This window comes from Arvicanthis niloticus, chromosome 6, assembly GCF_011762505.2.
Source record: "Arvicanthis niloticus isolate mArvNil1 chromosome 6, mArvNil1.pat.X, whole genome shotgun sequence".
In the NCBI taxonomy this organism is placed as follows: domain Eukaryota; kingdom Metazoa; phylum Chordata; class Mammalia; order Rodentia; family Muridae; genus Arvicanthis; species Arvicanthis niloticus.
The window spans coordinates 80,630,381-80,644,876 of record NC_047663.1 but is presented as its reverse complement, the minus strand read 5'-3'; the positions used below and the strand labels follow the sequence as shown (position 1 = coordinate 80,644,876).

Genomic DNA, 14,496 nt, shown 5'->3' with positions numbered 1-14,496 from the left:
AAAAAAAACCAATATTTATATTGTAGTCTTAAGAAAACTTTAAGACACGCAGAGATATTTCATGTTCCAAGTAGTGGGATGTCTGGCATGAAAATGAATGAGCGGAGGAACTGAAAAACTCCATTATAAATAGATCTGATTTTAAATTCCATCACCAATAGAAAATTACTCCAGTTCTCCTGTAGTAATAAAGTCCAGATCTCTCTTGTGAGGTTCAATGCAGACTGGGGGAAGCTGAAAGTTACAGGAAGCTTCATTTAATTTCAATATAAGAGTCAAGCTTCCTCAGTTACTTTCGAGTGACTAAAAGCATTTAAACAGAGGCTAGATAGTTCCTATTAGAGAATGTTAGGCCTATGTGTCTCTGTTACTTCATTTTTAGTGGGTACTAGGAAACTGAACCTCTATCTTCTGCTATGCTATGGCATTACTATAAACTGACATACATCCCCTAGTAATAACGTTTAAGAGAAGGATATTGGATTAAAGGGTCACTACAGTTACTTTCTAGATCTAACATTGTATAATTTCATGTTTCCACTACTTTTATTGAAATAAAAATTCTGGGTTAAGACTGTTTAAACATGAAGTGTTGAAGCTCTTTTACTTCCTACTTTCTCAATAGCTCCTGAGGATCTCTTAGGTTGGGGGTCATCCAGAGAGTTCCCATTCCTCATGGCTGGAGCAGTTTATGTTCCCATAGGACCCGCACAAAAGACTTCAAGCACTGATACTCAAAATGTAGCATTAATCAATAAATATTCTTTTAACTAAAGTATATAACAAATTATTTTCATATAAGATCAGCTCTAGATGTTTATATGATTCTTTAAAGGGTTTTGAAGATAATGTAAAATGTCCCATGGTTTAGAGTTTTCATGAAATTATTTATTAACATCATTGAGACACCAGAGTGTTGACCACTCTGTGGATTATTACCATTTCTAAGGAGACATGTGGAAATAGAATTTTTTAACACTATTCAACCTCAGACATTGTTTTACATGTAAAATTTTTGAAAACTAAAGATTTTTTTTCCAAATTACTATAAAAAATACTGCATTATTGAAGCCCAATGACTGCTTAGGAGGGAAAAGTCTGGTTTTTATTAATACATGTAGTACCTGGTAAGTTTCTTTTTTCTTGATTTTATTTACATAGAAGTATATATTCTTGAAATTTTTAACAGTTCACAATAATAAATAAACTTATGAGTGAGTCAGTCTTTGAGTTCTGGGCTCAGTTAAGGTCTATTTGGAAAGTTAAGCTAACTGTACAGAGATTGTCAGTGCTCACCTTCTGAGTTAAAGAATAAAAATTTATTACAATCATTTTTTCATTTCTCTCATTATCTGTCAAATGTTCTGCTGCATTGGTATTCAGAGTGCCTTTGCTCTTTTTTGTATATTCTTTCTCCAATTTGGTATTATCCATCTACTCTGGTATTGTCAATCTTTGGCCTAGATGTTGCTTTGTTTTGAAAGTGGTCTTTTTTCTTACAGGAAGAAGAGAAGCAACCCTAACTTTAACTAGGTGATAATAGCCCCTCAAGATCTTATGTCTGAAGCTTTCCCAAAATAGTGTGCATCAAATGTTCTTTCCATGGGGAACAAGGACACTAGCAAAAAGTTTGGAAACTCAGAGAGTTAGAGACTTGTGGGATGTTCTTAAGTTGACGATCCCTTTCTCCTATACACACCCCTCTGTTTTCAACCTTATAGCTTAATTGGTTTGACTCCATTGTTTTCATTTGTCTGCTATTGTGCTGGTTTACAAAAGACCCTAAAGTAATAGAGCCAATATGCCATAGCTTGGAACCTTTGTGAGCCAAAAGAATTTTTAGCTTTATACATTAATTATAGAAGGTATTTTGTTACAGTATAAGACTATTTGCATACTTATATTCTTCTAAGTCTTTTTCACACACTGTTTCTATATCCTGTCCATTCCCATCAGTGATGCAATATCATTTACTTTAAGAACTAGAAAACTACCTCACATCTAATTGTTTTTATTAAGTACTTCTTAGACAATGAATTTCCTAGGATGTAAAAAAGTTAGTTTCCATTTCTGGAAACAACAACAACAAAAGGCATCAGACATCCCAGAAAATCATGATACCACTGATTTACACCTGCATGCTTTATTCATCTGTGTAAATATAGCCTTTTCCTTTCAGTGGTAACACCAGGTATTTTTCTTATGCAGAACTTCTGTAGTATGTGTTGACATTCATATCTAAAGTTTTATCATCACTTCAAGCCAATTAGCTTCTATCAAAAATTATATGGTCTAACATATAAAGATGTTATTCTTTGGGGATTTGTGTTTTGCATGTTAATACCTTTTTAAATTCTAAAACATTCCTCTACTTCTATTAGGAAAGCAAGTTAAATTGCTACTTCTGTAAATTCCAATCCCACTTACCTACAATACTTTAAAATCACATCACCTACACAAACACTCACGCACAAACACACAAACACACAAACACACACACATCTAGGAAATGTTTGCTCTCTCATTTATCTACAAAACTTGTGTTTAGTCTTGAAACCATAATAAAAGTTTTATTTTTGAGAACAATCATACATGTACTGATTATCTTTTCTCCCAGTTGTTAAAGAATGCAATGTAATGCTCCGTGCTATAAAGACAGAGTTATTTCTGCCCAGCGTTGCCACACTACACATGCTCATAGCTAAGCTCATCTGATGCATGACAGCCACTTGGAAAGCCTTCAGGCACAGTTTTTCAATTTGGCATTTCCACTCCCAGAAGACTCTAGTTTCATCTACACACTTGAAGATTTTACTGGGTCTCCCCCTCCACCAACTCATTTATAAGCCCATTAGATGGTACCAGTCTCAGTGGACTCAGCTAAGTGAAAGTCTGTAAAAAAGCAAAAAGAATTATTTCTAAAAATGAAAGTGAGGTCACTGGCTTGCACATTTGCATTGAATAGCTACACAGACTTGAGGACAGCAGTTCTTATAGAACTTTCCTTAAGGATAGAAGGGTTCCATATTTACATCATTCAATATGGTAGCCACATGGGACTGAGAGCTCAATATTGCTACAGTTATTGATGAACTGAATTTTGAATTTTATTTAATTTTAATACAAATCAGCACATGCAGCTGAGGAGTACTGGCTGGAGACAAGTATACACTATGTTCCTCATGCTAATGAAAAAATATGGACAGTAGCTTGTCACCCACATTCTATCCTTCATCTCTGGTTTCAAGAATAAAGATATAAATGTTACAATATTCTCATCTTCTTAACTTTTGACATGAATCACAAATGAAGAAGAATAAAGTGGATTTAACCATAGATAAGTGTAGTCCTTATTCCTCTTAAAGCAAACTTCTTTTCATAACAGATAGAGACCATTACAGAAAACTTAAACCAACCAAACCACAAAGTTGCAGAACCCAGTCCCAAATGATACATATATACAACACAATTCCTGCACCTTGGGCTCAGGGGTCATTGTGAAAGAAGAGTTGGAAAGACTGTTAGAATAATAGGAAAAATATGCAGTGAGGTTATGTCTCTCAGTAATGTCAGGTCTACATATATAATGTCTCACCACCATAATTTCCTAAACATGAGTTGAACAAGAATGACATTAGCAAATATGTTAAGGTAAACTGGATGGAGGAAATCTCGTGAGGCTGCAACCACACAAAGAAGAACAAGCATATAAGAAATGCTGAGAGTAAGAGCTATAGTTTTTTCTAGGAAAGCGCACACTAACTGATTATCTGTTACCAGATGGTCAGCCCTAAAACATACATATGTGATATTACAAAAATGGAGCAGGATACATTTATGTGCTTATGTACACATATATGTATATAATGACAAGTTAGTACAACAAAAAAGACACAAATTTGAACAAGATCAAAGAGGAGAATATGGTTGGTGTTAAATAGATGAAAAAGAGGGACAATATAATCCTACAACAATCAGAATAATAAAAGGGATTAATTTATAAAGATGTAAAAGAAAAGAATAACAAGTAAAAGCCCAGTAAGTTCCAAAAATTAAGCAACAAGTACTTGTCAACACACAATGTAAAAGAGATGATATGATCCTGTATACATGAAACATGAAAGATGCCACTAAACTATACCAGAGTAAATAAGTACATTTAATATCATTGCAGAATACATAACAAATAAATGAAAGCCATTAGTAAATTCTTTAGATTCCAGTGATAAACAACATGCAAAAACTTAAAAAATCAATCACATTTACAATTACTATTATATGTGTGCAAATACATCACTAAAACGGAAGGAGACCTATGTAAATATTATATAAAATGTTGTTAGGTAAAATGTTAAAATTAAGCCTATAAAAACTCTAGTGATATTCTTAAAACAAATACAAAAATCTAAAAGAAAAAAACTGTATGGAACTCCAAATAACCAAAACAAGTTTACATAAAAGAACAAAATGTTTTGCAGAAATTCCATTAATTAACTTAAAATATGAAATACAGTTATAACTACAACAGCATTATATTGTCATGGAAGCAGACATATAGGTCAACAGTCTATAATCAATAAATCTAAACTCTAAAATGAAACTATAATAAGATTTAAGGGCATTGCCATCAGACTGCTAGAAGGTTTTTAGTAGAACATGTAGACTCCCACAGGAATAAGATGACAATTTGATGTTCTGAAAAAATATAATTGCAAACCAAATTTATTATACAAAGCAAACTCATCCTTATAAACAAAGAAAAAATAAAGAGCTTGAAAATCAAGCAAAATATTTAGTAAACTGAAACTAGCAGTCTAACCTCACAAAAAGATGCTTAAGGGAACTTAACTCAGAATAAAAGGATAAAAACTACCACTATGAGGACACATAATAGTCAAAATCACATTAGAAGTATGAATAGGCAAAAAGAAAATATAAAATCTACATCATTAATAGATTACCAGTCAAACCAAAGAAATGAAAAGGGGCACACAAGTATAAACAATATTCAAAACTACAGTAAGAATATCAATAAAGTCACAAAATTTTAATATACATATCAAACTCTGTATATTGAAAGAAATATGCTGATCAAATGAATAGCAAAAATTACTCAACAATATGCTACTTAAAAGAAACTCAGTGTTTTGGTAAAGACATGGAAAGACTTAACACAAAATGGTTAAAGTTAATATTTCAAGAAAAAAAACATAATTTTCTATCACATAACTCTATAAAATTAAGAACAGTAGATAAAATGTAGTTATTCACAGACTATTGTATACAATAACAATAGAATATAAATTTCAAAAGTGTGTATATGTATGTGCATATGCATGTACTCTGTGTGTGTGAGTCTGTGTGGGTGTGTGTGTGTGAGTGTGTGTGTGAGTGTGTTTGTTTACAGATGTCATAGGAGAGTGTGGAGATTGGAGGACAACTTGAGAAGCAGTTCTTGCCTTCTTCTTTGCCCTCTTAACTACAGAATACAGGTTTATAAAAGTAAGTATGTAACATGAGAACAGAGCACATATATAATGCTACACACATAGTAAAAGTATCTTAATAAACTCACAAAATTGGGGTCATAAACTTTATTTTTCTGTTTACTATGTATAAAACTAGAACTGAAGAAGTAAGTAATTTTAGAAATGGAAACAAACAAAATTAATGGGAGCTGAAAAGACAGAATTACCAAGAGGAAATCTTATAATAATGAGTAGAGTCTCAAGCCAAAATCAAACTCAGAGGAAAGGGCTAATTTGGGTTAAAAGTTAGAGTCATTTATGAAGGAATATCAGGAAAGAAAATGTAGACAGGAACCTAGGGACAGGAGATGAATTAAAACAATGGAGAAGTGCTGCTTTCTCTGGCTTTATCTGTTTCCTTACACAATTCAGGGGCACTTGTTCATGAGGAGCATGGTCCACAATAGGCTGTGCCTTCACACCAATCATTAATAGATATAGAGCACTATAGATCTTCTCACAGCAAATCTGATAGAGGCAATTTTTCCATTCATATACCTTTCTCCAGGTGACTTTAATTTGTGTCTAGTTGACAAAAACATACCAGTGGAATTGCCTACAAAGAAAATCATAGACTTCATCTCACTGTCTATTCATAGCATTTAGAAAAATCAAGAAAGCAAACCCAAAGAAATAACAGATATTGGAGCAAAAAATTAATGAAACATTGAACAATCAATCCATAGAAGTATAGGTTATTTGAAATAAGATTAAGTTTTAAGATTGAGAATAAATAGAATGTTAAAATAAATAAAAATCAAAGAAAATAACAATGTCATAGGAAATTAACTGAGCCAGTAATAATGAGCATAATGCTGGAATGCAGCTTGGAAGTGGAGTATTTATCTAGCTTGCACAAGGGACTGGATTTGATCTCCATACCTGAAAATTAATTATTTATATTGATTAGCATTATGAAAATCTGTGTATTATAATAGTGTTAGAGAAACTTAAAAATCCCAGGTTAAATGAATAATTTTGTGAGGAGATGTAGCTGCCAAAATTGTACCATGAGAAAAAGTACGAAGTTACACAGATCTATTATAATGACCTTGATTACAAAGAGAACAACATCCAATGACAAAAAGTCTCACCTGAATGGCTTTAGGATGAATTTTAATCAACCTTTTATTCACTTTATTTTACATGTATGGATATTTTAGCTGCATACATATCTGTGTGCCACATATGTTCAGTGGCTAAAAATCCCAGATTAGAGCATCAAACCCCCTGGGTGTGGGGTAGAACACCAGTATGAATTGACATTTGGGTACTAAGAATTTAACCCGGATCCTCTGGAGGAGAAGCAAATATTTTTTAAACAATGATCCATTTCTCCAGTATTTTTAGTAAACTTGTAATAATAATTCCCTTCAAACTCTCAAAAAACCAAAAGGAAACTGTTCCAGTGGGAGGCCAGCACACCCTGCTACCAAAAATATTACAAGAATTTAACAAATAAATATGCCACCATCACACCAGTAAGCATAAATTTAAGAATTCTCAACACAGTGGAAGAAAACCCAATGCAAAAGCAAATCGTAGAACTCATTTACCATACTCATGTAGGTCTCGTCTCAAGGATCACAGCAGGTTTCAACATAGGCAAGTCATTTTTTACCAAATACTTCATTAACAGGTAATAGGTAAGAATCATATAGCTATCTCAATGGATTCATGAAAATGCCTTATAGAAAATTCAGTATTTTCCTAGCGTAAGAAGAGTAGGAAATCAATACATCTATTATGTAGAAAGGTGACTAGAGCTAATGATGACACAGTGTATTTTTGTAAAGTTAGAAAGGGCCTTAGGTCCTCTTTTTATAAGACCTCTAACAGTGAGGTAATGTGTTCATTAATTAGCTAGACTTATCTCTTCTGTAATGTATATTCAGTTCAAAGCATCATGTTTTACAAGATAAAAACATACAGCCAATTTAAAAGTCACATTCCATCTTTGTACATGGGAATAATTGCAACGATGGTCATAAAACAGAGTTACATAGAATCCATAAAAGCCTGTGCTTTTGTGTGGGAGAGTCATTGCATGGTCTGATGAGCCAAGTGACCCAAATGCAATATTAGAGATAATCTTCCAGTTTTGCTGAATGATCACCGAATGAAGAGATGAACTGCAGAGGGGATGTTGCACTATGTGGAGTCCAAAGAAAGAGCATAAAGATGAAATGAGGAATATGAAGTTGAAAGGAAAAGGACTTTGTGAGTCAATTATTTCTCATGGAACATTTACTCATTTTAAGAACATATACCTGGTAACTGCACCATTATGTATCTTAATTTATCTCTCTTATGCAGTGTAATTTCTCCAGCTATAATTTAAAATTTAATTATGTTCTTAATTAGCCATTTCTGCTCAAGGAGTGATATGCCCCCAGAGTGGCAGAATACAATTAGTCACTCACCAACTTCTTATTGAACATATTACATGTGCTACCTGCTCTTCTTGGCTGAAAAAAGGACTTCTAGCTAGGGACATATGAAAAATTCAGTGAAGTGTACATGCAAATTGACCTTGACAGATGGATAAGAAATAAGCAAAATGACATCTGTTTGTCCCATAAATGTTATTCTGCAAAATCAGCGATGGAGTCACAGAAATTCTTCATTATTTAATTCTTCAGGAGGTAACATCTATTGACATGCCGTGCACTTTTATTGATACACTATGCTCCAAGGCTATATGTTAACATTTTAGACTATTTTGTGTGGTGAGAGTTTCCTAATTTCACTGCATTCATCATTCTAATATCACCATATTAATTTTATACATATTTTTATAAATACTGGTTCAATTAAATTTCATCATATTAGTTGGTCTCTCCTCAATAAGCTAAACTAAATAGATGATATGAATTTATGTTAGATTGATATGAGGTTCACATATACAACTTAATAAAATTACATTTGACATTATTTGAAATAAGGAAGAACAATTCAGGAAAAGAATATTGAAAGTAAAAAAAGTAAAATGCAAAACAGATATATATATATCAGTTTTGCATATATATATATATATATATATATATATATATATATATATGAGAAATTACAAGTTGATGCCATTTTAATTCCATGAACTTTGATCAGATTTTTTCTAAAAAGGTATAAGAATACTCTTGAATGGTCAGACTGAATAATCTACAGTTACAGACTGAACACCTACATAAACACAATTTTATGTTAAATTAGAACAGTTGCACATGTATTACCATTACTGTTCAACTAAAATGAGACTGCGAGATTTTTTTTAAAGTCCTTCCATGAGTAACAATGACATTTTGCTTTGTTCTGCCTCTGCTTCAGTGATTTGTTTAGCCAAACCAAAATTTACCTTAGTTTATTAAAAGAAGAATTAGAGAAGTGATTTCCTTGAACATGTTTTACTGTTACAGCGAGGAATGAGAGTGGAGGGTAGGAACGTTTGTTATTAAAGTTTCACATAACTGGATATATAAGCCCGTGGAAGTTGAAACAGCGATATTCTTTTCTTTCCATTCTTTATAATAACGAGATTCAGCTGGTCCTTAACAGTGTGACTCTTCTGAACAGTTGGGGTTCTACTACACTGAATCACCCTCCCCCAGAGTCCTGTTTTGTAAGCAGAAGCCACTAATAAAAGCAACCTTAATGGCTGATTTGGGTGCTCCTTGCAGCGCACCTGCATCCTCAGTGACCGGCCCGAGCAACTCCAAGCTGGGTAGACTCTGCTGTGCGCCTTCAGGTGTCATTAACGGATCATTGAGTCAACAGATCATGACAGCTCCTTTGGAAAAGTCTAGCTCCACGTCCCCACTCTCTGCCCAGGGAGTTACACAGAGACTTTAACAGCCCGCAGTGTGACTTAAAGAAATTCAAGAGGAAAAAAGGATGTGTTTCAGCTTGCTCCAAATAATAAAGCATCTTCTCGACTGCACAGAGATTTTAAATATAGGCTCCCGGGGAATGGAAAACTATTTAGAAACACATTTTGGATAGTCTTAAACATAAATGTGTATCCTTAATAAATAAGTTACCCTCAGGAGTCAGTTTTCTTCTAAATGGTTAGAATTTGAAACATTCCGCCCCCTCCCAATCTCATTCTCTGAGATGGGGTACACATTTTCTTAACTCTATTGGCCTAAATTCACTTTGTAGAGACTAGCTTGCTGCTATTTTCATCATTTCAAGTGGAGCCTTAAACACTCTTGCATGAAATGTTTCTGGTAAGCTCTCTTAGGTGTGGCTACCATGGAAAAATTAAACATTTCAATTATTTGACTTCCTATTGATCTGACAGTCTCCTTCCAGATGTTTGCTGTTGAACGTGTATATGCAAAGAGCTTGGAATAGAGAACTTAACCAAATCCTCAAGAGAAGGTTAACTGTTTATGTAACACGCTCACTCTGTTTCTCATTTAAGAATATAAGTGGCTTCGTGTACTGCCATTTATAACAGCTATTGACAGTCATGATTTAGTACTTATTGGAGTATGGTACTAAATAATGTCGTTACTACTTGTTAGTTTTGGGACAGGAGTGTGTATAAGTGTGTAGTGTGTATGCATATTTCTATGTGTGGCTGCACTTCTACTGAGCCACATATCAAACTTAGGTCATTTTCTAGAGATGCTGCAATTTTATTTATTTTGAGATATGGGCTCTCTTCTCAACCCACCAGGAGGGCTAAGCTGACTGTCTATGAAGCACCAGAACTCATGTCAATTATACTGGGGATATAACCACACCTCCATGCCTAGATTTCTGATGTGAGAATTTGGGAGTGAGTTCAAGTTCTCCTGCTTTCAGGATAACAATGAATGAGCAACCCCCTTCTCTGCCCCCAGCCTTCCAGAGAGTCCTGAAATAAGATTCATAATGCTGAAGTTCTTAGTCTAGAATCCACTCACTTTACCTTATTTGCCTTCTCCTCCCTTCTTTGAACCAGGGGTCTCAAATATCTGTGTGTGTGCATTAGAATCAATTGTAGGGTTTGTAAGCCCAGGGTTCCTAGATCCTATCCAGAGTGAATGTGGCCAGTAGCAGGTGAGGAAAATGTCCTAGAGCAGCACTGTCAATCCACTTTACCTCGGGGAGCAATCAGTTCACACCTATTAGTACTCACGGTTTCCTTCTGTTCAGACTAGCTCAGTAGCCTCTTTTGCAGCAGTAGTTATACTCTTGTTGTTTATAGTATGTAGTATCTGCTTTGTCATTACATGTGTGTGTGTGTGTGTGTGTGTGTGTGTGTGTGTGTGTGTGTTGATTCTAATAAGGGATATTATTATCCAATAAGTTGCAAACAAAAAGTCTATAGAATGTGTCTAAGGCTAAAGGAAATTACAATTAAACCTAAGTCTACATATATTAGAGATGCTGGGAGTAGAACCTAGGTCCATTCATGCACTATGCAAGTCTTCTGTCGCTACACTCTTTTAGAAAGTATTAATCTCAAAAAAAATCTTTGTACAGTTGAACCTTCCTCTCTAACACTATGGATCTTAGGAAGTAGAATTATTCTGTGTATTTGAAATATATATTTGAGATGTATCCATTAAATGCTATATATCTCTAAATTACAATTCTATCACTGTTAATTTGTCTATTTTGGGGGGTTTTTTGTTTTGTTTGTTTATTTGTTTGTTTGTTTGTTTTTTGAGACAGGGTTTCTCTGTATAGCCCTGGCTGTCCTGGAACTCACTCTGTAGACCAGGCTGGCCTCGAACTCAGAAATCCTCCTGCCTCTGCCTCCCAAGTGCTGGGATTAAAGGCGTGCGCCACCACTGCCTGGCCACTGTTAATTTTTCAAGTAGCATAATGGGTTTTTTTTAGAGTGATTAGTAATTCCCACTATGTATAAAACAAGATAAATAAGTGTACTCTGTGGTAGTTATGATATATTTACATTCTATTTTCTACGTGGTTGGATAGTGACCGATATTCTCCCAGTGGTCAGGATTTATCATCTTGAACAGCATATGCTTCACATTGAACACTGTGGAGTACACATATGCCCACACTATTAATTTTTCCTGTTACTATAGTTACACTGAAGTATATGTGAAGAAAAACCTAAGATGGATTTTTTTATGAATCCCTTTCATTGAACAGAAAGATTAGGGGTCATATAATGCTTTTTCTCTCCTTTATTTCTACTTACCATGAATTGAACTGTTTGAGCGTTTCACAGAAGATCTGGGCTCAGTTCCTAACTCCCTCATTGGGTAACACACAGCTTTCTGTAATTCCAGCTACATGGTATCTGAAACCATCTCTGGGCTGAGCTAGCATTTGTATAACCATAGTTCACATAAACTTTTACAGCCACAAATGCATAGTCACTTCAAAATGTATTTTAAAAAATTATTGGTTTACATTTTTATCTTAACACATTCATTAAATAATTTGAAAGGTTTATAGTGTTATCCGGGGTAACAAAATTTTATGTTTCGGGATCTTATTTTTAAACTGATGAAATTATTTTCTTTCTTTACTAAATTCATGTTTAGCCATCAAGAAAATTGTGGACTTTGTTATTTTGTTTGGTTTTTTTCTCACTACAATCTTAGTGGCAGTGAAGTTGTGGAAAGAGTTTAAAAGTTATTTTATTTTGAACATTCTTGTTTTGATTTTTTGTGAACAAAGTCCCTACCGATCTTACCCTCTCTACCAAAACAATTTTAGGTAGAATGAAATGTGAGGTTAAGTATATGATAGCCACACTGTTGCACATGCTACCTGGTACCAGGCTACTTTGTTTTGCATGAACATATTGGCATGCCTGTGAAAGGTCTATAAACACTTCACAAACCTCAGTTCCTTCTTGGCCAATGAGGAACTCTAGTTCCTACTCTACTTTCTAGTTTCTATTCAGCTCTATTATCCCAGCTTGAGCGGTAGTGTAGCCTCAAATCTTTATAATTAAATTATAGAGAAGACAGGGACTTCATCAAAGAATCCATAGAACCTAAGGCTCATCGAAGTACCGTGGTAGATAATGATTTTTATCATTTCCTTTCTGTGGTTTCCTTAGACAACTGTTCACTGTATTAAATTCAATATTCTACCTTTAAAGGGGGGTAAAATATAATACAAAAATGAATTTAGGCAACCCTATTTTAAGATGAAGAATTTATCTTGTTAGTGGGAACTTGAGTAAGTTGACATTTGAAATTACCTATGTGGCCCCATATTTAGCATGAAGAAGACCTGGTATCTGTGTTGGCTCTCATGACACCCAGACCAGACAAAGATGTGCCTACAGCATCAATGACTGTAACACAAGAGGAATCTGAATTTGAAGAGAAAGAGTGTAGTGGATGGAGTTTCAGACGGGAGTCAAGCCATTTCACAGTATCCACAGAGAAATGACAGAGGAAACTTCATATTCCCAAGATGTTCATGTGAAAGACAGATGTCCTTGATATCCATATGCAAGGTCATATTGCTTATTCTGGCACTGAGAGTTACATTCAGTAGCCCAAAATGAAAAAAAAAAAAAAAAACCATCACTGTTGTGTGCTTTTACCTGAAGTGTGTATTGAAGAAGGTACATAAGCCACAATGTGCATGTCAGTGTCAGAATAGACATTCTTGAAGTATGTTCTCTTCTTCATCTTTAAATAGTTTCTGGTAGTCTAACTGAAGTGAATAGGCTTGCAGGCAAGCACCTGTACTACTCAGCACTCTAGTTACCACCAAACAAATTAGTTTTATTTAAAAGTGAATATATAAATAAAATGAACATAAAAATGCTCAAAAATTTTATGGGTCAAGGAAATGAAAATCAGAAACACGGTGAGTGATACTAAAAATGGCTTTAGTCAAATAAGCAGACAGCAATAATTATTGGCAAGGTTATAGAGAAAGTGTTACCATCAGACATTGGTTAATATAATATAAAATAGTTCTGCTATTTGAGAGACTGCCTTAAAGGTCCTAAATGGATAATATGCAAATCATTACATGGCTCAGCTACCCATTTCAAATATGTATTCTCAATAAGAACATATGTTGACTGTTCTTAGATGCTCACTTAAACATGCATATAGGAACCAAATGAGTCAATGTGTCTGTAGGCATGCCTCCACCTCACAGACTAACAAGTATAACCTTGGAGATTCATTACGAATTAGCTTTATAACATCTTTAGCAATATAGTGTCTAAACTAACAATTGTTACACTGTGGATTAAAATAGGCTCTTTGAAAGCAACCCATCAAAAAAAGACACAACTATGTGGATCTTTTATATAAAACTTAGAAAACATAACAAACTTGGTAAAATAGAAGGTAGATAAAGTTTCATTTCCTATGTATATTTTGGGTTAGTAACAAGCAAGGCTCAGTGGCTAAAGCAGGTTCTACTGATGACTGCATTCAATACCAGGGATCCACTTAAAAAGTGGAAGAGAAAAAAAATCTCACAAAGTCATCTTTTGACCTCTATACTTACAATCTGGAATGTGCATCCCCCTCCATTAGTGGTTCTCAACCTTCCTAATGACATGATCCTTTAATACAGCTTCTCATGCTGTCATTACCCCCAACTATAAACTCACTTTCATTGCTACTTCATTAACTGTAAATATCTCTACATGAATAAATTATAACTATCTGATCTGCAGATGCTCTCAGGATAATTTGACCCACAATGAAGTTACAGCCCACAGGTTGAGAGCTGCTTCCCTACATGATAAATCAATCAATAAGTTAAATAAATAAAATGACAACAGAAAATCACAGCATTGTTTTCATTTTTCCATTTCTCACAGGCATGAAAACACACAAGGCTACATTATTTTAAATGATGAAAACCCATTGATTACTAAAAATAAAAAAAAAAAAAAAACCACCCGATAAAGCTATAAAAGCTTTCAACGCACTGATCTTGTTAAGACTCTAATTTGAACAATCTATGAAATTCACAGGAAAGGGAATTTAGAGTGTGCATATCCTTGGAAATAATGCCT

At 34.2% G+C, this 14,496-nt stretch overlaps 1 long non-coding RNA gene across 1 annotated transcript in view; it reads right to left on the bottom strand.

Moving 5' to 3' along the window:
* Positions 1-14,496, bottom strand: part of LOC143442541 (uncharacterized) — a 378,775-nt gene that overhangs the window by 1,017 nt on the left and 363,262 nt on the right. The gene's annotated exons all lie outside the window — the stretch shown is intronic.